Source organism: Rhipicephalus sanguineus, chromosome 1 (genome assembly GCF_013339695.2).
Source record: "Rhipicephalus sanguineus isolate Rsan-2018 chromosome 1, BIME_Rsan_1.4, whole genome shotgun sequence".
In the NCBI taxonomy this organism is placed as follows: Eukaryota; Metazoa; Arthropoda; class Arachnida; order Ixodida; family Ixodidae; genus Rhipicephalus; species Rhipicephalus sanguineus.
Window position 1 is genome coordinate 75305981 of NC_051176.1, and position 24149 is coordinate 75330129.

General features: G+C 46.7%; 1 long non-coding RNA gene, 9 other non-coding genes and 1 pseudogene across 10 annotated transcripts; all 11 read left to right on the forward strand.

Annotated features, from left to right (window-relative positions):
* Positions 1-6405: 6405 nt before the first annotated feature.
* Positions 6406-11483, forward strand: LOC119385900 (uncharacterized). The gene is made up of 3 exons (XR_005182206.1): positions 6406-6866; positions 8504-8573; positions 11462-11483. It is a non-coding gene; the product is annotated as an uncharacterized LOC119385900 (long non-coding RNA).
* A 1029-nt stretch (positions 11484-12512) lies between these two features.
* Positions 12513-12585, forward strand: Trnak-uuu (transfer RNA lysine (anticodon UUU)). The gene has a single exon. It is a non-coding gene; the product is annotated as a tRNA-Lys (tRNA).
* Positions 12586-12712: 127 nt separating this feature from the next.
* Trnak-uuu (transfer RNA lysine (anticodon UUU)) lies at positions 12713-12785 on the forward strand. Its single transcript has one exon. It is a non-coding gene; the product is annotated as a tRNA-Lys (tRNA).
* A 130-nt stretch (positions 12786-12915) lies between these two features.
* Positions 12916-12989, forward strand: Trnak-uuu (transfer RNA lysine (anticodon UUU)). The gene has a single exon. It is a non-coding gene; the product is annotated as a tRNA-Lys (tRNA).
* Positions 12990-13119: 130 nt separating this feature from the next.
* Trnak-uuu (transfer RNA lysine (anticodon UUU)) lies at positions 13120-13192 on the forward strand. Its single transcript has one exon. It is a non-coding gene; the product is annotated as a tRNA-Lys (tRNA).
* A 126-nt stretch (positions 13193-13318) lies between these two features.
* Positions 13319-13391, forward strand: Trnak-uuu (transfer RNA lysine (anticodon UUU)). Its single transcript has one exon. It is a non-coding gene; the product is annotated as a tRNA-Lys (tRNA).
* A 129-nt stretch (positions 13392-13520) lies between these two features.
* Positions 13521-13593, forward strand: Trnak-uuu (transfer RNA lysine (anticodon UUU)). The gene has a single exon. It is a non-coding gene; the product is annotated as a tRNA-Lys (tRNA).
* Positions 13594-13779: 186 nt separating this feature from the next.
* Positions 13780-14956, forward strand: LOC125759815 (uncharacterized; annotated as a pseudogene).
* A 6313-nt stretch (positions 14957-21269) lies between these two features.
* Trnak-uuu (transfer RNA lysine (anticodon UUU)) lies at positions 21270-21343 on the forward strand. The gene has a single exon. It is a non-coding gene; the product is annotated as a tRNA-Lys (tRNA).
* Positions 21344-21470: 127 nt separating this feature from the next.
* On the forward strand, positions 21471-21544 carry Trnak-uuu (transfer RNA lysine (anticodon UUU)). Its single transcript has one exon. It is a non-coding gene; the product is annotated as a tRNA-Lys (tRNA).
* A 130-nt stretch (positions 21545-21674) lies between these two features.
* On the forward strand, positions 21675-21747 carry Trnak-uuu (transfer RNA lysine (anticodon UUU)). Its single transcript has one exon. It is a non-coding gene; the product is annotated as a tRNA-Lys (tRNA).
* Positions 21748-24149: the final 2402 nt, after the last annotated feature.

Consider the following 24149-nt stretch of genomic DNA (forward strand, 5'->3'; position numbering starts at 1 on the left):
AATAGCCATGAACGTTTAAACCGCACATACCTATCCCTAGATATTTTGCCATGTGTCACGATTTTTCGGTTGAGCCAGTGTCGTTTTCAGATCACTGTTTGGTTGCGTGTCACATAGGCATGAAGAAACAGCGTAAGGCTTTCAACTGGGATTTATGGAAACTGAACGCATTGCTATTAAAAGATGAACCATTTTTAGAAGCATTGCACGAGGCCATTAATGAAGTGCTTATGGAAAAAACGGAAACTGTAGCAGAGAAATGGGAGTGTTTAAAGCAGAAGGTGAAAACGAAAGTGCTAGACAGATCGAGCACGCTAAAATTCGAAGCGCAAATAAAAGAAAGAAGTTTCAAGAAAACACTGCAGCAGCTGATAAACCTAGAAAGTCGGGAGCCTGGGACTTGTAAAGACGAGGTGTGCAGTGCCAAGGAAAAATTAGAACAGTATGACAGAGAGCGTTATCAAGGCGCCTGGGTTCGCGCTCGAGCAAATGATCTTGCCGCGGGGGAGACGCCGACTAAAAAGGCGCTTGGTCTCGAAAAAGCGTAAGGACGCCGAAACCACATCGATAAGGTCTATTGCAACGGGACTCTCGCGAACGACAATGAAACCATCGAACGGGCTTTTTTTTGCGTATTATCAGTCACTCTTTGCAGTTCGAAAAGCGAATGTACATGGTTTTAAAGAAGAGTTTCTTAAGCGCATGCCGCGGCTTAGTGACGACACAGAAAAGCTTTTAGAAGGCAAAATAACGGAAGGCGAAGTGGAACGCGCGATTGGTCATTTGAACCCCGGAAAGTCACCGGGACCCGATGGCCTAACCGCTGCGTGGTATAAGACGTTTAGAACAGAATTGTCCCCTGGGTTAGCTGAGCTGTTCAATGAGGCGTACGAACGGAAAACTCTGCCGCCCTCCTTTGGCAAAGCGCATACGATATTAATTCCTAAAACGGACGAAGGGGAAAAACTTCAACTGGTGACATCGTATAGGCCCATATCGCTGACCAATGTTGACTACAAGATTTTTCTGAAGGTTCCGGCAGCACGACTTCAACTTGTCATTAAAGAAATTGTTGGAGAGCACCAAACTTGTGGAATCAAAGGCAGAACTATTAGCTCAAACATTCAAAAGATGCGGTGTGTGCTAGAGTGTTGCGACGAGGAGTTACTTGGCGTTGCTGTGCTCCAGATAGACCTGGAGAAACCTTTTGATTGTGTTGCGCATGATATTTTGTTTGTCATCTTAGATCATATTAATGTTGGTACCATCATCAAGGAGGGAGTGGCCTTGGCGTACCAGAACTGCACAACACGTTTAATTGTTAAGTCTTTGGGGGCCTCCATTCACGTAATGCGTTCTGTGCGTCAAGGCTGCCCCCTCAGTCCACTTTTGTTTTGTATTTACATCGAAGCGATGTGCTTAGCGATAACTGAAAACGAAAAAATACGTGGCTTCAGCTTGGCGGCAGTGGAAGTTAAGCTGCTGGCATATGCAGATGACATTGCGGTGTGTTGTACGAACAAAGAAAGTGTAGAGGAAACGATGAGTGTTGTGAAACATTTTTGTAGCGTCACAGGGAGCCGCGTAAACTGGGGGAAATCCCTTGGGCTTTGGCACGGAAGGTGGCCTTCAAAGCCGGACCATTTTGCGAATGTGCACTGGACGGAAACACTGACAAAGTATCTCGGTGTTCCCCTTGAACGTCATAACGGCAGGGAGGAGTATTTGTCGCGTCAAACAAAAGAGACGAAGGAAAAAACAGACATGTGGGAAGGCATGAACCTGTCTGTTTCTGCTAGGGCTACTGTGTGCAACATGTTTTTTATCACTAAACTATGGTATGTAATGCAGGTGCTACATTGTTCAAGGATCAACGTGGAAAGGCTGCACAGAGTGTTCGCAGTTTTTATATGGGGCTCGGAATGGGAAAGGTGCAGACGGACTAATTTGTTCAGACGCGTGAAGGACGGGGGTCTCGGTTTGGCGCACCTGTTTGTGAGAGAATAAGTAAATAGATTTTTGTTTTTCCGTGACATCAGGGATCCGTTTTTGCGTACGGTATGCCAGCTCAGGTTAGGCAGTGCCTTACCAGATCTTGTTGTCACTACGGATAGCCGGCCCGTGACGTTGCGTGGCTATCTCAAGGAAGTGGTAAACAGTGTACGTTTTTTATATGTTCGTCTTTCGTTGGACTATCTAGCAAGTGTTAGAAGAAAAGAATTGTACAAAGATGTATGTGATATGGTTTTGCCAGTACCATTGTACAGGGCCATATAGAGTGGAAGACCGGGACAAAATGTACTGAAGCGTGCGAGAAACATGCAGGTACCTACAGGGGTGAAAACATTTTCTTTAAAGGGGTCATGAACCACTTTTCCAAGTAATGATCTAATGGCCTCAGTATCGGAGTGTACTGCCTCCCGAATCGATTGCCGCAAAAATTTCTCGAATCCGCCAAAAATCAGCGGAGTTACGGGGGTTTGGCGCACGCTCCCAGCGCTTTCTCTCTCTTCTCGGGCCAACGAGCGCACTGGAAGCTAGACAGGCAGGGATGGCATGGGGGAAAGAAGTTACGCCAGCGCGCGTCATGAAACGCGATCGCTCTCCCGCTGTGATTCGCTTGCGCGAGTGCGGCTACCGTGTACTGAGGAGTGCGGCGCCGGCAAGTGGCGGCAACCCGCGGCAAGAAGCGCATCTGATCCGAACGCCGCTCTCGATTTACGTCGGCTATCGGCCAATAAGCATGCTATGTCTCTTGCGACGTACAGCGGACAGACGCCCCGCCCACCGACGAGAGTGAGAACCGGCCTCTGTTTGAAAAGAGGGTGCCTGGGGAAACGGCAACTTCGCGCTCCGCTTGTGGCCATTACGCGGCGCGCACGACTGTAATATTTGGCAGAGCAGTTCATAGCCGTGTCAGCTTTCCGCAGGATGTGTTTTTTCAATCAGCCCAAGGGGTGCTTCATGACCCCTTTAAGTTAGACACAGGAACACTATCAGTAAAGACTTTTCACAGAGGAACGGGGCTTATTTACACCATGGGGGTCACACTGCTTGATATGCAAGAAACCAGAAACAATAGACCATGTTTTTTTGCAGTGTTGGGAAGGGGTACATTTTTGGGACATTTTGCAGAGGACAATAAAGCAACATTTTCCACTGGATCCACACGGTATAAGGTATCTCGCAGTAATGAATGAAGAGGAAGTCCCATTTGATGTAGTGATGTTGACCGCCCTATTGAAAATCCCAGCATTGCCCACCATAAAATTTATGATGGAAATGGTGGAAATTCTGGTGGGTATGATGGAAAACGTGGTGTACATGATGGGAGTAATGGTGGACATCGTGGGACCCTTGGTGGGCGTGCTGGGTGGATGGTGGGAGAGTTGGTGGTTTGGTGGACACTCGGTGGGCATAATGGGTGGGTGGTGGAGACACAAAGTTGGTGGGTGGTGGAACAATTGGTGGGGTGTGCTGGGTGGATGCAGGGATGCTTCGTGTTTGGTGGGAGACCCGGTGGGCAAAGTGGGTGGGTGGTGGCATACGTGGAGATGTGCCGAGTGGATGCTGGGTGCAATAGATGTGATAATAAAAACATGATGAGGAGCCTCTGTCGATGGACACGTACGTTGCTGATTATGAATGCTTCGTGATCAGCTGCATTTATGATGCATAGAAGTATTCACCCGAGAAAACCGCCGAATTGTTGTGATACAACTTTGAACTATAGGGCATTGTGCATCAACTGTAAACGCGCATCTACAGGTGTTTCCTTGCATTGAAAATGGAAGTGAGAAGAGTTCACTTCTGAACCAACGAGCGAGAGGCAAGCGCTGCACATGACAATTAACTGACGAAAGCCCTAATTGGAGAAAGCATAAGCGACGAAGTGCAACACTTCTAAAATTACATTTGCGTCGCCTGCATGCTTGGGCTAATTTCGCATAGACACGATGTCCGTTGTCAAAGATTGTTGTACGCGACGGTTACAAGCAACTCGATCGACCGCTAGCGTATTGGTTCGTACCGTTAGCTCGGCGGTGTGCTCGCACGAGTACGTCTTTATTACTTGCTCGGCTCCTTACCGTGTTTCAAGAACACACTTTATCCTCAGCAGCCCCCTTTAGACAACTTTACGGAAAAGAAGCCTCCGTAAGGTAGCTTTCGAGGTACCTAGGACTTATGCAATCCAGCATGGCGATGTGTGTATTTGCGTATAAAGCACGACATCCGCAACAATAAAAAGAAAAAAAAAAGCTTAGAAGCAATGTGCGAGCAATCACACGTGTCGTATTTCATTGAGGATACATATCACGCGTGGGAAGGCGATGAAGCTGGCACGATTGAGCCACAATTTGAACAAACATCAGGAGCCTGAGTATCGGCAAAATGCCGCTGTCTTCGCTACTCGAAAGTAGCAAGATGCGAAAACAGAGCTCATCTGCCGTAAACGCTTCTTCGGTGTAGTCAGCCTTCCGATTTCTTTGAAATAACCCCAACTAGTTCGCTGGTAGTGCTCGGTGCGTAAATCTAACGGCAAAAGTGCTAACACCGACCGAAGTAAATAAACACAAGTAAGGAAATGAGAAAACCTTACCCATTTATTCGAATAAAGCCGAATTAGAACACATTCAGAAGGAGGTAATATTCACCACACAGGCACATCGTTCACGCGCATTCACTTCGGTTCGCACACACCACCCGTTTCTCTACCGCCGTCACTCTGACGGCCGCGAGAACGGCCAGAACACGGCAACACAACACGCCGCAAGGGGACATTACGGGAATTCCGCCTTGAGGACGCTTTCCCTTGAGGACGCTAGCCGAATGGAGGGAAACAGGCACGACCCCGGGCTCAACGAGGAGACCGCACACAACGCACTTCACTCTGTTAGAGCTTACGAATTCAAACGTACCGTACAACCACCAGCGCAAACACGTGCATGGTACGTACACAAATGAAACGACGGCAAATTTAGAAAACACGTTATTGTGACGTCTAGTGTTTAGCCGAAAAGAAAGTTTAGCCAACACGAGTCAGCGAGTCAGCAACGCTAGAAACGCGCAAAATACCCGTTTAACACTAGCTGTATTTGTTTTCAGTAGCGTAAATGCACATTTGATTTAACCTTTTGTAGTAGGATTAAGTTATACGCGCATGAATGGATGATTTCAAGCGCAAAAACGCGCATAGCTTCGCTCCCATAACAGTCACTCATACGGATAAGGGCGTCTTTCGTTAGGTGCCCTTAAAATGTCCTAAGGTGGGTCTTTGAAAGGTCGTCGCTTTACCTTTTCATTCACTTTACCTGAAGTTCTACTTACGAAAGGCCGCCTTTACGCGTAAGGAAAGGGACGTACGTTTGTGAATACGAGCGGGAGCTGCAAGTATAACCGCTGGCAGCTCGCGATTGATGACTATGAAGTCTAAGCAAACAGTTCGAAATAAGGCAACAATTTCGCGCAGTGCGTTTACATTATTCCAATATTAGGACTTCCGTCGGCTCCGATGTCATCAAAAAATTATGTTGCAGTAATGTGTGCCCTTCGCGCGACGGGCGCGTGACGGCACTGGTGAAACAGTGAGAGCGCCCAAGGCGCAACGCGAAGCGGCAGACATATGCTGTTTTACCCATGCATTTACAGCGGACACAATTCTTCATAACTTACTTCCGGCAGCTGTGTCACAATTTCCTAATGCATGTTGAACGAACGGTGTGATTTCGTGGATTAAGAAACGACACAAAAATATATCGCACAGCGCATTTGCAGTGCGTACAACGTGCACTCGTGGGCACCGAGATGAAACGATTTCGTGTCTTTTGAACCACGTATACAACACGCGAAAAACGCAATCACGGTTAGTTATCTTTTGTATTGTGTTTCCGCATGATTGGAATGCTATGTCAACGCCCCGCTAAAGTCCCGCGATGAAGCAAAACGCGTTGAGCTGTACCAAGCGAGAAGCAATGAACCACATGGTTCAAAGCAGACTCCCTTTTGTATTAATAAATGAAGTTAAGGCTGAAGGTAAACATTCGTTAAGCTGCGGATGTAATTACACCACAAACTGTTCGTGAATGCATGATGTGCATTTTCACATTGCAGTCAAAGGCCGACCTCCCCTGAACAACTTCACTAACTATTCCACTACATCTGTATAACTTGCTGTAAATTTCAATGACAGATTGATGAGACAAAACATATAAGATAGCACATTTCCTTCTTGCAGCGTTAGTACACGTGTTTGAGCTATTTGTAGCAACGTACACACGATTTTTCTGTTGATATGTTGATACCGAAACTGAAACGGAGGTGGTGGTGGCGCTAGTGTCGCCATCATCGCCCTGCCGCTTTTTTTTTTTTTTCTCTTCCCAAACATGGCGGCGTCCAGCATTCGTGTGTGCGTCGTAGTGCCGAGTTTTGTTCAAGCGGTGGATTTTTACTGCGTTGCCTCGCGTTGTGTGTTGTGTGTTGCGGTTACTGACGTAAGCGCAAGTTCTTCACTGAGTGTGATCCGCGGCACCGTGCAAATAGTCACCAGATGCCGGCCGTGCGACTCCGTTCTCTGCGACTCCTTTGTTCGGTGTGATCGAAGTACGTACGTGATTCATAGCTTTGGAGACCCTCTTTACACCGTGCCCTCTTCAAATGTTTCCGCACATCACCGAGTAGCAGCGCCGCAGTCCTTACTCGACGACACGCTCTGTGGGTCTGGAAAATGCCTTGACGCTCGAGCACTTCGGGAGCTATACCGGCGGACAGCCGGACGCGGGTATCTTGGTCGTTCCTTGCTCTGCGCATCGCTTGAAAACCGGCGGTCATACTCCAGTGTACGCTGCCAGCGTGCTTTATTGCCAGAGGTAGTAATTTTGAATGTTACGCTTCGTACGTTGTCAGTCGTTGTTATTGTAGTATGCGTTGTTGCTGAAGGAAATCGCATAACTTGTTGGTACCACATGTCGTTGTTGTGTGCATGTGTGTGTATGTAGAAATATTTTCTTTAGGCGTGCATTTTGTGCGTCCTTAAGTAACGTGACCGTCAAAAGCGTTTGGGTTAGTACTATTGGACATTGTTTGTCGTCTTTTAAGCAATAGCTAAGGTAGATTTGCGAAAAATGCAATTTCTGCAGCCTGACACTGTATTTAGTTTAGTTAGTTTGACCCATTTTTATCCTTTATGCATGTTGACCTAATTTGGCAAGGCGTACTCTCATCTGAATTTGCTATTGCTTTCGGCACTGTATGTGGTTTCTTGCATTGCAGTTACGTGTGACAGTGGTATTACGTGCAAAATTCGTGAACACGAATTTTTCTGGCACCCCGTGTTCACGAATTTTTCATCTCTTCAAGCTCCCATCTTACCCTCAACTTCTGCCTTTATTGCATTGGTGTTACTTGTTTCCTAACTACCGCAGCTGTATAGCTTGTGGTAAGCACTTATCACTGTGTTTATGTGCTAGTGCATTTATGCAAAACCATTCATACGCTATTCGCGCTCTACTCGTGGAGCGATATGTTGACTGCAGTTTTCCATGACTCTGGCAAGTATCATAAAGCACCACACAGCGCTGTAATCGTACCCACCAACTAGAGCTCAGGCTCTGTTACGGTACCATAAATTTCAATTTGCTAAAGTATGCTAAATTGCATAAAGTATGCTATAAATGTGGTTGCACGTTGTCTATGTTGCTAAGGACAGAAACAAGCCACCCTGCATCTAAGGTAGATAATATGGCACTCACATGGCTTGTTTTGTTGAACGTGCAGCGTGGCATAGACCAGAAATGAAGTACCGTGTCATCCAACTCTTCCCTCACCTATGCTGCGCTGCACGTTTAGCTGAATATGATAACGCACCAACTCGCCCAACTTCCTGTGTTAATCCACTGACATGGCACAGTGCAACACTGGCATGCGGAGCTTTGCTGGATGTAAAGAAACATGTAGACCACAGAAATTCTGCAAAAACATGGCAATTTTGTGTATTTCTCATAATTTTGTGTATTTCTCATAAATCATGTTGAAGGCAGCAAAGCACATGCTGTCAATATTCATTCAGTAAAATCCATGGGAAAGTGTATTGAGCAATAATCGCTTGTACGATGAGGCTTTGAAAATTTCAGGTAACATTTATTCACATTCTTTTAGATGGGTAATTGTCGAATGCCCATTATAGCATGTGGGCCTGACTAGGATGTGTGTTATTAGTGAAATATATTGACCTCCCTCGTGTTATTTTCTGTCTAACACATAAGCTGATCAGTGCATAATGTGTTAGTTCCATGATGAACGAAGTTAAAAATATCCCTGTATTTGTCAGTCCCATTTATTATTTAGTGTATGGTTTGCGTGAGACCACGCCTGCTTGGCATAACCTCTGAGTTGACTGGTAACAGCCTTATTACACAACTTTCTCTCAAAGTCTCTCCTGCCAGATTTCTTTGGCAATAAACCAGACCAAATCCTCCCCAATGCTTTAACAATAAAATTGTTGCAGCCGCCTCCCCTTCTGGTGATGACCATATGCAGCCAATGCTGATGTGAACCTGAGTGATGAACAAATGCAGGTAGGTCACAGCTCTGTTGTAAACAATTTTGGCATTATTGTTGTCACAGATCAAACTTGCGACTTGTGTGACTACTCACATGTGGTGATGTTCAATAAGTTTCATCTGCTATGCGTGAACATGGAAACATGTAGGAGTGCTTATGTGGAGTAGGAATCTTCTATAATACATAGGACATATGTGCCACACATCAACATAGAATTTCAAGTTTAAAATTAACATTTTTCTGAATGACAAGACACCAGAGCAAATTTTTACTGCAGGAAAATAATTAAAACTGATATTTACGCAAAATGCAAGCTGATAACAACCATCAGTCGCACTAAAGTGAGCACACACAGCAAGAGTCATTTTGACCCGTTATATCTCGTGAACAAAGCAAATGAGGACACATGATATTAAAACCGTGTGTTCACTGACATAAGCGCTCTTTGATAAAAAGTGTCGTCAAAATTCAGGCCGGTGTTCTTTTTTATTTCATTTTTGATTATGAACTTTTTTTGAAAAATACTTGCTTCTCAACTATTTTCTTTTTTTTTTTGCGCTGCCTGTAGGGAAAACTATCTTCCGCATAAATGTTGCAAAGGTTCTTTTCTACATTTGACACTGTTTTGAAGTTTCTGTGTCAAATAGGAAAGACGCCAAGGGGGCGCATCAAAGTTAGCAAACTTTGTAGATTTGGACCGTGTTGGCCATTTTTTCACATTTTTCCTTTTGAGGACGGCATAAAAAAAGCATGAATGTAATTCACAGTAATGCGCATTAAAAGGAGCAAAATTTTCGACACATCATTTATAGTTTGCGTTAAATTGGGCCGTGAAATCCGAAAGCATTGCAGTGAGCAAAAACAGGAAGGCCGCGCCGCCACCTTCGAATATTTTTTTTGCAGCGCTAGGAGCGTTTCTTAGAAATAAATTTTCGGTCCGTGCACTTAGAATTTTCCTATATAACATATAAAAACCCAGGCAAAACAAAATATCAACCGGACAGGCATGCTCGATGTCGTGTAATCACATGCATTTAATTGGTGTGCGAGCTGTCGATTCTTTCTCGCTAAAGCTATGGTAAGAGTTCTTGAAGAAGTATGGACACACAACTTCTATCAGTCATTTCGTTTCTTCTTCATTTATATAATTTATGATTTTTAATTAAATAATTTCCATACTTTCTGCCTTCTTTCATTGCATACTGCCTTCATGGGGTTGTTACTTAATGTCGTTTACCTTACACCTTAAAATAAATGGCCATAATTTATCTTTTGCTTTGCTTTAGTGCATCCATCTCTAGGGCAGAAACAACATGTCTCACCATTGTTCGTGAAGAAACTAACAGTTTGAAATGCTACGTCACATTGCTGGCGAATTGCTGGAACAGCATGATGATTACAGAACAAGGAAAACAATCACAATAGGACTCGTTGTGGAACAATTTGGAGTCAAAAACTATGATCAGTTTTTAAGTAGTGTCAAAAAAAATGAATAATTTTAGCTTTATGAGAATGCACACTCAGGCACGGCAGGAATGACCACTGTTTTAAGATATGGTGCCATTTTTATAGGCTAATGCGATGAGCCACTCACACACATTGCCTTGTGCCGTATGGTGCATCACTACAGTTTTCCTTCTTTGATTCTTGTATTTTTTTAGAAAATCTGCTAAAAGGACAGGGCAAGCAAACTTGTTACGATGAGCAACAGCTGTAACCTTCTTTTACACTCTTTTTACGAAGCTCGCTCTGTTATTAAAATGTTGCATTAATGAATAGCTACTCAGCCAGACAGAGTGAATGCACATTAGCTTGTGTGCTTATTATTGTCCGGTTTTTTTCAAAATCCAAAACAAGAAAACAATGATGTATATTCTATTAGAAAAGGCCGTCAATGGTGCGTCACATATACTCATTTTGCCCATCAAAACAACACATCTTTGCGACTAACTTCTGCGGAGTCTGTGTGGAAGAAGCGTAATAATGAAAGGACAGTTTTCTCGTTCAAAACAAGTTATCTTGTCTAGGTTTTTTGTGCCTTGCCTTTTATTTTGCTGATATTTGTTAACACATTGCATGCTTGCATGCACATCTCAATCAGTAGTGTGCTTGACTGGGACTGCATTGGATGGTGCATTATAAAGGCAAAGAAACAGCGTTAGATAAGAAATTGAAGCGGACACACACGCCACTAGGAAACAAGGTAGTCAGAGCCAATGTGTACACTTTTCAAGGTCTTTGGCACTAAAATGAAGTATATGTAATAGCAAACTCCTTTCTACTAATACATATAAGCCAACGCAAAGCAAACTAGTGGCGTGGCCGACGTATCATGTTATTTTGATTCAACAAACCTGGAAATACATAATTTTGCGCTTCTCTGTTGACTATGTCATTGCAATGTCTTAAGCAGCTATCTTGGCAATGGGCTTTAATAAAACTGTTCACCGTGCTCATCAACTTTGTCTCGGATATTTAGCTGCGAGAGAGCGATAGCCTGAGCCATTTTCACAGCTGATTGGGGAAGTCATGCATGTGCTGTTGATCATCATTCAAAGCCGCATAACCTTTCCATGTCATCGACGTTTGTAAATATTAATCGTCTCAGAGTTCCAGATGAGGTGCATTTATAGAGCTTTTTGCCGAGGCATTGTTATAAAAGTTGCACGTAGATAACCTAGTAGGTAACAGCCAAAAGGCGTTCTCACCACATGACGCTGCATCTTGTCAAATTTACTTATGTTTGTAGCTTGTTGATGCTTTGAGAATTATTTCTTGAAAATTTAAAATATGTCACCAGCAGCTCGTACGAGCTCGTGCTTTTTAACCTATATGCATTTTTCTAGTAAAAACATGTAATTGAAGTGTTTTGTTTAATATTTGTATTGCCTTTTTGCTCTAGATCTGCAAAGGAGCTGTCCTGAAGGCACCATGATTACTCAAGTCGCGCAGTGAGAGTCAGGTAAGTGTTATGGTTCACCTTCCTGTTATTGCTCCAAATTTAGCAAAAGCAGTTTATTTGTTTTTATTCAATTCTGTTGTAGCATGCCTGGAAAAGTACTTCAAAGCACACCCCATCTGGCTCGCTGCACTGCCTCAAGAAACTGCCTTCTCCCATATGCAAGTTCCTAAGAAGTTACTTTATGAAGCAAGCCAGCAGGGTGTACGTGTTAGGCATGGCAGCACGGAGAAACAAATAAACATGAGTATTTGGTGCAAGATGCATTCATTGATTCCATGCTGCATGACATGTGGCTGCATGCTTGGCCATGTGTAGACACAGCAAGTAAACACGTTAAGCTCAATGGTAAAAGGTTGCCTATAATCACGTTAGGAAGCGCAATGTCTTATTTTTGTAAATAATTGCATAGGTCCACTTTGACTCTGGCGTCCAGCACCCATCGTTATTCTGCCCATCACCAGCATACACCCAGTATGTCCATCGCCCACCGTCCACCATCATCTGTCCATCATCCAATATCCACCCACCGTCCCTCCACCATCTGGTCCATCACCCAGTATCCACCCACCATCCGCCATCACCCACCATCTGTCCACCATGCGTCCATCATTACCCAGTACCATAATCCACCAAGATGATGGGTGGTGGGTCCCATCATGCCCACCATTGGGCAAATTTTCAATAGGGCGGTCTCTACAGTATATGGCGTGCGCGAATGGCCGGATAGCACTTCGACCCGGATGCAAAGCCAGCAGTAATTTATTTAACGCGAAGCATGTCTGCATTCATTCAGTGTAGCAAAATACAGGAGACCGAGCCAGAATGGTTGTCAAGGTTTGAACCTCTGGCAACCCTTAGGTATTTTTAAGAGCACAACATCAGTCCAAATGGGACTGATAACAATGCTTGTTTGCTTTTTATTGTATTATGTGAGTGTGCAATGATGTCCCTGTACAATGTTCAAGACAGGCAATAAATTAAAAAAAAAAAAGCCCGGGTGGCTCAGTCGGTAGAGCGTTAGGCTTTTAACCTAACGGTCCAGGGTTCGAGCCCCTGCTCGGGCGAGTTCTATATCGTTTTTTTTCTCGCGCCTATATGCTTCTACAACACGTAGGGCGAGTGCTACATGTTCTTTTTTTGCGTTTATATGCCACTACAATACGTAGCCGCTCTCGAGTACGATCTGTGCGAGCCCAGGTAGCTCAGTCGGTAGAGCATTAGGCATTTAACCTAACGGTCCAGGGTTCGAGCCCCTGCTCCGGCGAGTGCTATATCGTTTTTTTTTTCTTGCGCCAATATGCTTCTACAACACGTAGGGCGAGTGCGACATGTTCTTTTTTTTGCGTTTATATGCCACTACAATACGTAGCCGCTCACGAGTGCGATCTGTGCGAGCCCGGGTAGTTCAGTTCGGTAAAGCGTTAGGCTTTTAACCTAACGGTCCAGGTTTCGAGCCCCTGCTCGGGCGACTGCTATATCGTTTTTTTTTCTTGCGCCTATATGCTTCTACAACACGTAGGGCGAGTGCGACATGTTCTTTTTTTTTGCGTTTATATGCCTCCACAATACGTAGCCGCTCTCGAGTGCGATCTGTGCGAGCCCGGGTAGCTCAGTCGGTAGAACGTTAGGCTTTTAACCTAACGGTCCAGGGTTCGAGCCCATGCTCGGGCGAGTGCTATATCGTTTTTTTTCTTGCGCCAATATGCTTCACAACACGTAGGGGGAGTGCGACATGTTCTTTTTTTGCGTTTATACGCCACTATAATACGTAGCCGCTCTCGAGTGCGATCTGTGCGAGCCCGGGTAGCTCAGTCGGTAGAGCATTAGGCTTTTAACCTAACGGTCCAGGGTTCGAGCCCCTGCTCGGGCGAGTGCTATATCGTTTTTTTTTCTTGCGCCTATATGCTTCTACAACACGTAGGGCGAGTGCGACATGTTCCTTTTTTTGCGTCTATATGCCTCTACAATACGTAGCTGCTCTCGAGTGCGATCTGTGCGAGCCCGGGTAGCTCAGTCGGTAGAGCGTTAGGCTTTTAACCTAACGGTCCAGGGTTCGAGCCCCTGCTCGGGCGAGTGCTATATCTTTTTTTTTCTTGCGCCAATATGCTTCTACAACACGTAGGGTGAGTGCGACATGTTCTTTTTTTGCGTTTATATGCCTCTATAATACGTAGCCGCCCTCGAGTGCGATCTGTGCGAGCCCGGGTAGCTCAGTTGATTTCCACTTCCGGCTGCCGAAGGGTGAGGACGTGTGTATCATGTGCTCCCAAGGGGCGGTATCAGCGACTGTGAACAGTCGCGGTAACAGGAACGATGAGCAAGATAGCGACGGCTACGAAGTTATTTTGCCTACGCTGCCATCAGGTCGTAGTGTTTCAAATACTTTATTCTTGCATGCGATGTGAAAGCCAGGCCCTACCGTGTAGAACATTTCCGGGATACGCTGGCACGTCTGGCGCTGCTCCCCGAGGTGATAGCCTTGGGGGCGTACCAGATGAGCCATGTATGGGCAGTGACATTTAAGAGTACGGAAGGGATGAAGAAAGCATTGGCCTCCGGTGAAATGAATGTGAAAGGCCAGCGATTTTTGGTCATCTACCCAGGGAATCAAGATGTACGTCTGAAGCTTCACTGGCTCTTGTTCAATGTGCCAGATGAAGACGTGCGCGTAGCGCTGGCCCCGTATGGGAAGGTGACAGACATCTCGAAGGAGAAGTGGAAGGTTCAAGGAATTCAGGACAAAGGGTCGACGACACGCTTGGTGCGTCTGAAACTCCACAGTGGCACCAAGGTCGAAGACCTTCCGCACCAGCTACGCGTCGCCGGAGAGATGGCTCTTCTGGTCGCTCCGGGAAGACCACCACTGTGTCTGCGCTGTCACAGCAAGGGCCACATTCGGCGAGCGTGTCGCGTTCCACGTTGCAATCATTGCCGTCGCTTCGGCCATGAAGAAAGTGAGTGCGTGATGACCTACGCAAGTGTCACTGGGCCGACTGGAGAAGAAGACACCACAGAACTCGTCATGGACGAGGCTGATGCCGAGGAAGCCGCGAGCGGAGTGCTGCCGAAGACGAGGGGCGTGAAGCGGCAAAGCTAACTCCGCTCTCAAAGAACAAAGAAAGTCAGAAGGAGGAGGGATGCCTAAGAGAAACAATGTCTGCAGGCGTCGACACAGGCCGTCTCGAAAGGCAAGACCATGTCGCCACGCAGTCACCGTCTGGTCGAGAGCAGGAAGTTATGGACGTGAACGGGGGAGCAAGCGGCGCCACGGTCTCCAAGCGGGGTCATGACGCATTGCTGGACACGGGTGAGGTCCCGAACGCGGCCGACTTGGAGGAACCACCGTCCAAGGCGGTGACCTTTCGTCGGGCCAAGTTCAAGCCAAGGCCGAACATACCACCGGATCGAACGGCGGCGGAGCCGCAGCCTAAGTAACCGCGAGCCATTGTGCTTCGCGGTAAGCCACGTGGACTAAGTGGGGGCCAAACTGCCCTTCAAATGCTAATGGAGAATGCCCTTGAAATGCTAATGAACTGTACCTTCCGAATGCTGCCAAGGCGGCTGCGCAAGGCTCCTGCAAGGCATCCGCGTGACGTTGACAGCACACGTAGTACGAGGTAGGTACCGTGCGGTCCGTTCGTTCTCACAAAAACATAACCATGGCGAATGACACTGCACTTCGTTTTGCGACGTTAAATGTTCGAGGGCTGTGTTCCAGAAAGCGGCAGTATCAGCTTAGCCTGCTTTTCTTGGAAACGAATATTGATATAGCGGCAGTGCAGGAAACATAGAACTCGAAGAGCAAACGGACCGCATGGTGCAACAGTTCCGCAATAGATACAATGTTTGTGTAGCGCATGCTGTTGGAACGTCAGCTGGCTGCGCAATTTTCGTTAGGAATGATTTGGGCATAATGGAAGAGAGGGTTGTTTCATGCCAAAGCGGAAGGCTGCTGCTTGTTGATTTTTCATTGTCGGGCTTAGAATGGCCTGTGTTATCGGTTTACGCGCCGAATACCGAGAATGAACGCTCAGCCTTCTTTGAAAGTGTACGCCAGTATTTGGAATGTTCAAGGAAAATAGTAATGCTTGGAGATTTCAATTGCGTGTGTTTTGCAGCAGACCGAGTGAAAAACCGCCCGGTACGCGATAAAAGCGCTCTTCTTTTAAGTACCCTTGTGCAAGAAGCTAATCTCGAAGACGTTGGTCACCTTCTATCGAGCGATGACGTGGCTGCCTTCACGCACTTTCAGGGGCAGAGCCATGCTAGGCTTGACAGAGCATATGTATCATTAGACCTTGTACAAAAGTGTGGCGATTATGGTGTGAAACATGTGTCATTCAGCGATCATAGTCTCGTAATGTTCAGTATAGGTAAAAGGCAACCCAAGTCGAAATTCAACTGGAAGACGTGGAAATTTAACAATGAGATACTGCAGAATGAATCATTCTATGAATATGTGAAAGAAAAGCTGGATAAATTGATTGGCACTAACGAAGGTAACGTGCTGGAAATGTGGGAAATTTTCAAACAGGAAGTTAAGATAAGAGCAATAGAGGAAGCCACTTTAGCTACGTATAACAAAGGAAAAAGAAAAAGAAATACAACGCGAGCTGAATTTTTTGTACTCAGTCGAAATGGAAAGCCCAGGAAGTAAAACCAAAGAAATAAAAGAACTGAAGAGCCAGCTGGAGCTTATCGATGAAGATAAGTTCAAAGGCGCAGTCATAAGAGCCCGAGCCGAAAGGGTGTGGCTGGACGAAACGCCGACCTAAACGTGCTCTATCAGACGAAAAGGCGTATGCGAGGCGGAATGAAACCAGGATGATTAGGTACGCGAACGAAATTACGAAAGAACCTCAACTAATAGAGCAGGCATTCCTTGAGCATTATGGAGAAATATTCGTTACGGTAGAGCACGTTACGGAAGAGTTTAAAACAGAATTTCTACTAAACATGCCCCCGATTAGAAGATAGTGTGCGAGAGCGCTTGGAGTGGCCTTTAACCATCGGTGAAGTAGAAGCAGCAATTGAAGGTTTAGCTCGAGGCAAGTCGCCGGGCCCTGACGGACTCGGGGCAGGTTTTTATAAAGTCTTCAAAAGCGACATAAGCCAGGCGCTGTTGAAAGTGTTTAATGAGGCCTACACGCAGAAGCAGGTTCCTCCGTCTTTTCGGACATCCCACGTGGTTCTTATACCGAAAACAGAGGATCCAGACAAATTGTTGAATGTCGACCCTTACCGTCCGATATCACTGATGAACGTCGATTACAAGATATTCACCAGGGTGCTTGGAAAGAGACTGCAGGGGGTAGTAACAAGTATTGTAGGACCGCATCAAACATGCGGTATCAAAGGGAGGTCAATATACACAAACATCCATACTGCCAGAAGCATATTAGAATGCTGCGAAGAATTGGGCGAATGTGGAGCCATGTTGCAGCTGGACTTGCAAAAGTCTTTCGACCGGGTGGCTCATGAGATTCTTTTTTGCATACTTGAACACGTAAATGTAGGGCACCTAATCATAGATGCTGTAAAGATGTGTTACGAGGAATGCACTGCTCACCTCATAATAAACAAGGAGGTCATGAGAGCGTTTAACGTGCGGTCATCTGTGAGACAGGGATGTTGTTTATCTCCCCTTTTATTCGCCATATACTTGGAAACGCTTTGTAGAAAGATAAACAGCAATAGCAAGGTGACTGGTTTTACACTGCAGTCCGCAGAAGTGAAAATACTTGCATACGCCGACGACATCGCGCTGTTTTGTCGCGATAAAGAAAGTGTGAAAACCGCGGTCGACGAGGCGCCTTTATATTGTAAGATAACAGGAAGTGCCATCAACTTTGATAAATCTTCGGGTTTCTGGATCGCAAGATGGAAGGACCCCCCCAGTAGGTTTGTAAATGTACACTGTCGTCCTTTATGAAAGGGAACACGCGAGGGCGTGGCCCCTCCTCTGCGGCGGCTATCTACAGCGCCATCAACCGACAGCTAAAGAAAGCATGCCCGCTTTTGGGGTCATCTATTTGCACACAAAATAACGAGTCATGACCGGTGGACAATCACTGCTAGCTTACACTCCCTCTGCGCTCGCGCAACGGGCGATGCCTGCAGCGCGTCGTCTGCTGCCAACAAATCGAGCCGGTGCGCGAGCACGGTCCAAACATCGAAGCACTGCGTCTCGGCTTACGTGAGATGCGCTTCGCCTAAACTAGAGCTATATAGGCGAGTACAATGCATTCAAGTGAAGGTTTGGTTTTGGTTTGCTTTCTCGAAAGCGTATCTCTGACCGCCGTGGAAGATTTCCTTCGAGGCAGAATCCCACCTACCCGGAAAGTACTGGTCTGTCGGTAGCGAAAGTACTCTTTCGTTTAGTGTATCCGCGCTTGATACTACAACGCCACAAACAATCAAATCACCCTCGCCGTGATGACAGCAAAGGGGATGTTACTGCGTCAGAAACACGAAGCGACAACATGTTTCTAATATTTTAAAAATTTTAGTTAGTGTTGTAATTGTAATGCAAAAGACACGAGCACAAGGACCATGATCGTTTTGCGAGCGGAGATGGAGCGTAATCTAGCTGCGCCAGGCCTCGGAAAGTCTCAAGTTCCAGCCATCGCCGAAGGGGGGCGAAAAAATCGACCCCGTCGCAGATAAAAAACAAACCATAGTGGCTCCGTTCAAATCTGCCCTCGGCGACGCCAAAAAATCCGCCAGAGGCGCCGTAATAAAAGCAATATTGAAGATAAATACAGCTGTCATTGCCGCATAAAAGTGCTTTTTCTTGTGTAACTGAAAGTAATGTTTGAATGATGAGTAAATTTGTTGTTTAGTGATTGAAAACACCTCTGCCTTATCGCTCACCGCTGACGGCCGGCGCGCGGTAGCGAGCAAGCGGACCGTCGCTGTGACCAGTGACGAAGCGCAAAAAGTGCGCCGCTGCGTCTCGGGTGCCGCAGATAACGCGCAGAATATGCGCAGTTACCGTCCGATGGTTGGCAGCTGGTTTGTTGCTCCCCGTTTTCTTGCGAATTCTATCGTTAATGTTGTCTAAAATGGGCATGAAAGTCTTTTAATTCACCGATGTAATCATATTGCAATTATGGTGGGCAGTCGATGTGCTACTGTATGGTGCCGCAGGAGCTGCGATACCAGCGAAGGCGTCAGTTTCCACAGGTTCCTCGACGATGGCAGGTACACGTACTTTCAAGCTCAGCGTTTTTCTTTCTGCTTTGTGACCTCGTTAACATATCACACTTCACTGTTCTCGCTGTTGATTTGTATGATAACACGTGTGGACAAATTCTGCTATTTCACTTGTACTTGCAAGGTCTGGTGGGCTCAAATGACCGAGTGAATTATGCGATGGCATGAGCACGACTTGGCCAGACTGTTGATGAAGCCTACTTTCCAGTGGCGATGTCGCAATAAGAGAGTGACCGGGATAGAAAATCGTTTCTCCCTTCTCTGTATTTCTGCACCTCTCTGAGGCCTTGCATATATCCCATTTATGGGTTCTTTCATCGGTATCACGTGTTAAAATGCTCATGTTTTCTGCCATTCTGTAGGAATCCACTATAATGTGATTTCTTTGCGTGAACCTGCTTGGTATTCTCAGCCTGACCGCAATATGTTGTAATAACAACAAACCCGGGGGTCTTCAGGCGTACTCGTTGAAAGCAAGTACTGAAACTGTAGCAAAAAAAAATCCTGATGCTTTACGCCTGTCCTACAATACAAGTTGCTTATTGTGAGCTCTAGCTGACGGTGGAAACGGGCAACAAACGTCATCTAATTTGTTTTGTCTCTGAAGTACCGCGAAGGCTAGTCGTTTACGAGCTCACGATGTCTGAACAAGGGCCTTTTACCGCTTGCTCACTGTCAATAAAGATTATCGTTCCTTCTACTCACTCGTGAATTGTTCTTACTGGTGCCAGTTGCCAATGTATGCCTTTCGGTTCCATGTAACCTTCGTACGCACAGGTACTGCGTTTCGAAGGGCGCTTTGGCGTGCTGCTGGGCGTATCGACGCGCTCAAAACAAGCGGGCGAAAGATAACGAGACCTCCGTAGCCCTACGCGAGTCCCGGCCTCTTTCGTCGACTTCTGTTTAAAAAGGATAGAATAAAAAACCAGCCGAGGCACCCGCGTATGCGCATGCGCACCCGGTAGGGAATAAAAAAGGCAGCCATTTGCTTTTTTTCACCTAAAAAAAGAATAAAATTGTTTTCCGCTTCCTGTTTACGCAGCGCCATCTCTTGGGTGCCTTCGGTAGTTCCATGCGCTACCGCTGCTTATCTTTCGTACCGTTGTCAAGGCTACAGTTTCCCTTCTCTAAACTGGTTCTTTATTCTATGGCTGCGCTTGTCCGCCGGCCATAACTCTCAATAGATGACCCTAGAAGCGGACGTGTCTTCTTTAGCTGTCGGTTGATGGCTCTGCAGGCAGCCGCCGCAGAGCACAGGCCACGCGCTCGCGTGTTCCCTTTCATAAAGGATGACAGTGTACAGTGGACCGTCACGCCAGCAAAATACCTAGGGGTTCCACTTGAACACTATCGAAACGCCGCGGATTACTGGAATGCAGAAACTGAAAGGGTCCGCGAGAACACATTGAAGTGGGGAGGTCGTAATCTTTCCATGTTTGGCCGAGCGATGGTCTGCAATTTGTTTGTCGTGGCAAAAATATTTTACGTGCTTCATGCTTTGTGTATGTCAAGAGTTAACATACAGAAATTACACAGAGTGCTCGCTGTTTTTGTGTGGGGATCAAGTTGGGAGCGAACAAGCCGCACTAACTTGTTTCGGTCTGTCAAAAATGGTGGGCTAGGTTTAGCACATTTGTTTATACGGCAGATTGTGTCAAGATTTCTTTACTTACGGGACCAAAAGAACCCATTTCTGTTGACAGTGCTTCAAGTAAGGCTATGCGATGAACTACCAGAATTCATTGTGTCGTCGCGACGGTGTGTTTATGCCAGAGTGCGAGGGTTCCTAAAAGAAATTGTCTGGGCGGTTCAATTCTTGAAGGTGCGGTTTTCTATGGAATACCTGAGTAATGTTCCGCGGAAGCGTCTGTACAAGGATTTACGAGACGTTATGCTACCCATGTCGTTGTATCGATCCATGTATTCTATAGGACCAGAGAAGAACGTGCTTAAAAGAGTGAAGCGAATGCCTGTGCGTGCATCGGTTAAGTCCTTCTTTTTCCAGCTGCACACGAACACATTGCCTGTGAAGACTTGGCTTGAGGAAAGAGGTATTTCCATACCATGGTATGGCAACTATTCATTATGCAATAAGCCTGAGACAGTGGAACATGCATTCATAGAATGCTGGGACGCAGTTTTTCATTGAGACTCTAAAGAAGGACCTGCCGATCACACCGTTCGGTATTCGTTTTCTGCCAACATTAAATGAGGACACTGTACCGTATGACATGTTCATGCTGCTTTCCTTGCACTGCTTGTGGAAAAGCAGAATGGATGTGAGGCACATGGAACTGAATCCCAGGCCAGTAAGGGAGCACTTCATCGAAAGCATGTGTTATATGAAAGAATTGTATAGATTGCAACAAGATGAACCACCCTGGATGAATGTATTGAATGAACTTGTAAACTTGAAGCGCTTTTAACTCTGTGTCAGCCAGCATGAGGCAGGCACTTTTATCGCCATTTATATGCCCTACTAATATGTATTCCTTGTGTTTGTAAGTTTTGCCAAGCCGGTAATAAAAAAAAAGCCCGGGTAGCTCAGTTCGGTAGAGCGTTAGGCTTTTAACCTAACGGTCCAGGGTTCGAGCCCCTGCTCGGGCGAGTGCTATATCGTTTTTTTTCTTGCGCCAATGTGCTTCTACAACACGTAGGACGAGTGCGACATGTTCTTTTTTTGCGTTTATATGCCACTACAATACGTAGCCGCTCTCGAGTGCGATCTGTGCGAGCCCGGGTAGCTCAGTTCGGTAGAGCGTTAGGCTTTTAACCTAACGGTCCAGGGGTCGAACCCCTGCTCGGGCGAGTGCTATATCGTTTTTTTTCTTGCGCCTATATGCTTCTACAACACGTAGGCCGAGTGCGACATGTTCTTTTTTTTTTGCGTTTATATGCCTCTACAATACGTAGCCGCTCTTGAGTGCGATCTGTGCGAGCCCGGGTAGCTCAGTCGGTAGAGCGTTAGGCTTTTAACCTAACGGTCCAGGGTTCGAGCCCCTGCTCGGGCGAGTGCTATATCGTTTTTTTTTTTCTTGCGCCTATATGCTTCTACAACACGTAGGACGAGTGCGACATGTTCTTTTTTTGCGTTTATATGCCTCTACAATACGTAGCTGCACTCGAGTGCGATCTGTGCGAGCTCGAGTAGCTGGATTTTACTTCCGGCCACCGTAGGGTGCGGATGTGTCCGACATGAGCTCCGTAGGAGCGGCTTCAGCGGCCCAGCAGGGCCGCGGTTCAAGGTTTTTTGCCAACGAGGATCCGGATTACCAGGTACTTCTGCCTCAACTACCGACAGGGCGACTCGTTATTAATACGTTATTTTTACACGCCGACGTACTTGCAAGGCCATACAGGGTGGAACATTTCCGTGATATGCTGTCAAGCATGAAACTGCTGACGGACGTGGTTGCCCTGGGGGCGTATCGAATGAGTCACGTTTGGGCCGTAACGTTCAAAAGCTGTGACGCAGCGAAAGAATTGTTACGGGTGAAAGAATTGTTACGGGTGAAAGAAGTGAATGTGAATGACAGCCGGTGCATCGTGATTGACCCCGGCAGTCAAGCACTGCACCTGAAGCTACATTGGATGCTGCATACCGTGCCGGATGATGACATTCGTGAAGCCCTGGCACTCTACGGCCGAGTCACCGACGTGGCGAGGGAATAGTGGCGTGTGCTCGGCCTTCAGGATAAAGGCTCTTCGACTCGACTGGTCACCCTGGTGCCGAGGAAGGGCCTGGGGGCGGATGACGTACCCCATCTGCTACGCATAGCAGGTTAGGAAGCCCTAGTAGTTATTCCTGGAAGAGCACCACTCTGCCTTCGGTGCCGCAACACAGGACGCATCCGGCGCGACTGCCGCGTCCCGCGCTGCACACGTTGTCACCGTCACGGCCATGAAGAGTCGCAGTGCGTGAGGACGTACGCAAATGTGGCAGTGCCAACGGCCGCAGACGAAAACGCTGAACTTCTTATGGATGAAGTGGAAGCTGAGGAAACCTCAGCCGCAAGCGTCAAGGAGGCGAAAGCCTCTGCGACGGAATCGGCGAAACCGCAGGGACAAACGGCCGGAGCAGCGCGTGGGCCAGGAACATCTTCAAGACATGTGAACAAGGACTCGACCATCGACGTCCAAAAAAAGGACACCGCGACGAAGACAGCGCCGGACACCTCGGAATCAGCTGGCAGTGAACCTATGGACGTTACCAAGGCTGGAGGCTCGATAGGGAAGAGGACGCGAGAGGAGTCAACGAACGACGGCACGAAGACCGACGCAATGAACAGCGAGGAACCACCGCAAAAGTCGGCGGGAATGCGCCGGTTGTCAATACGGCCCACGCCGAATATCCCGCCGGACAAGAGAATGGCGGAAACGGCACCTGAGTAAACTGAGAGACCTGTTCCTGCGAAAGCACTCGGCCGCGCCCTCGAGTGCTAACCAATACCGAAGGAATGGCGTGAACAGCGGCTCCTCGAGAAAGGTACGCTGTGGACTGCACTTGTTTAGAAAACCAGCTGCTCTGGCCGTAATGAACACTTGTTGACATAACTATGAGTAGAGTTAGCGGTGCTACGTGTGATTATGTATTATGTGTTGTGTTTAATTCTTTCAAGTATTAGCAATAAATCTGGAGAGGGGAATTAGAGTTGCTACTATTAATGTGCGCGGCCTCGCAGCAAGGCGGAGGCAGTACCAGCTGAGCCGTCTATGCGTTGAAAAGGAGCTTGATATTATCGCCATACAAGAGACGAAAGTTGAAAGTGAGGAGCAAACAAACAAAATGGCAATGCCCTTTAAAACATATTACAACGTATGCGTCTGTCATGCTGTCGGCACGTGTGGTGGCTGCGCTGTCTTGGTTCGAAGAGGCATAGGTATAAGTGAAGAGGCCGTCACTGTGAACGAAAACGGACGACTGATAGTCCTCGACTTTCATTTTAGCGGATCACAATGGAGGCTTATCTGTTTGTATGCGCCAAATTACATAAACGAAAGGGAAGTTTTCTTCAAGAATGTCGAACGGTACCTTCAATGCGACAGACAGATCATTTTTCTGGGTGATTTTAACTGTGTGTGCTATGCAGAAGATCGCGCTAAACGTACTACCGCTCGTGACAAGAGTGCAGTGTTTTTAAACACTTTAATAAGCGATTACAACCTAGAAGATGTAGGTCGCCTTATGGCCAGTACATTGCAGCCGCGATTTACGCACTATCAGCGAGATAGCCAGGCAAGACTCGACAGAGCCTATATATCGTTAGATCTAGTGCCTTTTTGCGATAGCTATGTTGTACAGCCGGTGTCTTTTAGCGACCATAGCATAGTATGGTTTACACTGGGCACCAAGTCCAAAAAACTGCGGTTTCATAGGGCGATGTGGAAGTTTAACGAAAAACACCTGGATGAT